This window comes from Buceros rhinoceros, unplaced genomic scaffold (assembly GCF_000710305.1).
Source record: "Buceros rhinoceros silvestris isolate BGI_N320 unplaced genomic scaffold, ASM71030v1 scaffold3590, whole genome shotgun sequence".
NCBI classification, from domain to species: domain Eukaryota; kingdom Metazoa; phylum Chordata; class Aves; order Bucerotiformes; family Bucerotidae; genus Buceros; species Buceros rhinoceros.
This window is the reverse complement of record NW_010388852.1, coordinates 2,133-3,783: the sequence shown is the minus strand read 5'-3', so window position 1 is coordinate 3,783 and position 1,651 is coordinate 2,133.

Here is a 1,651-nt window from a genome sequence, read left to right as displayed (position 1 = left end):
AGACTAAGCTGCTAGATCATTTTGGGGGTTCTCCTGGCTCTCCCAGCAGAGCCTCTCCATAAGGATATTTTTCTCTACCACCTTGACAGTGCCTATAAGCAGATATATTTCTGTCATCTTCTGTCTGGACAGTTAAGACAGACAGCTGAAGAGAGCAATCAGCCCCAAGAAGTCTCTCTGGAGAAGACATGAAGATGTTACAACTATGCAATCGCAGAAAAGGGGGGGAGATGCAATTCTGTCCAGCCAGGACTCCAACCCTGCCCATAAGTGGATCTTCTGTTTCCAAGAATTCAAAAACCTGGAGCACCACCTCACATAATGGTGTTTCTGCCACCATCTACTGGTGAGAGGAGCAAGAGCCACTTGCCTGAGCTGCCACAGGGCCACACTGTGAAGCCTGCACCTCCAAAGTACCAGCTGATGTTTTTTACCACTGACCCCTACCACACTTACTGCCATAAAGTCACCCCACGCACAAGTGCCACAGAAACGCTGGCACCGAGGTGAACAGCCAGCATCATGGGTCAGACCTGACAGCCTAGCTGAACCATGAAGCGAGCCACACCACGGCAGTGGAGACACCAGCACTGCAGCCCAAACCCCCTCCCGGGCTGCCAAGAGGAGGCACAACTTCAGAGGGACCAGAGATGCCTGGAGCTTGCTTCCACAACACTGTGTTGTTGGCGCATCAGAAGGAAGCTGCACCCTGGCAGGGCAGCGTGTAATCACGCATTTTGTGCCTGTGCTGTGAACCGGCACAGGAGCAAGTCACATTTATGGAGCGCACTTTCTCACCACCATCTGCTATCCTAAAGAAGAGACTTCCCTGATTTCCCAGACGCTCCCTCCTCAAGGAGGGTTTGGTATGGAGACACCACCTGCTCTCAAACCAAAAAGAAAGCATGACTGGGATCACATTCTTTCACGGGACTGAGCTTTTGGGACTCCAGCTTGCTACCCCCACCTGTTCTCAGAGAGGCACAACGAACCGGCTGGAGGCTCCTGCACAGGACTAGGAGTTCAGAGGAATCACTGCAGCCTCAACAGTAGATTTCCATTTTATGCTCTGTCAGCTTATAGCTCTTAACTCAATTCCTGCCATCGCAGAGCAGCTGAACACATATGGGAACTCTGAGCACAGTCTGATCCCCGGAACGAGGAAGGAAGTCTCTTTATTGCGGAGTATTCATCTCATCATTAGAGCATGGAGGAACCTGTATTATTAAACATTTACTGACGCAGAAGTTGGAGGAAGATGGTGGCTCTGCCGTATAATTCTGTTTGCTAGCACACAAGAGCAGAATAAATGCCTCCTCAATCACTCTACTTAATCTGCTCTGCAGGGAACAGGATTCCCAGCTAGGACAGCAAAATGAAGGGACCAGTTCAGATGCATACTGTGTACTCGTATCTATAATATTATTAAACATTTACTGACGCAGAAGTTGGAGGAAGATGGTGGCTCTGCCGTATAATTCTGTTTGCTAGCACACAAGAGCAGAATAAATGCCTCCTCAATCACTCTACTTAATCTGCTCTGCAGGGAACAGGATTCCCAGCTAGGACAGCAAAATGAAGGGACCAGTTCAGATGCATACTGTGTACTCGTATCTATAACCGCCCCCCCCCCCACAAACCAACAACACAC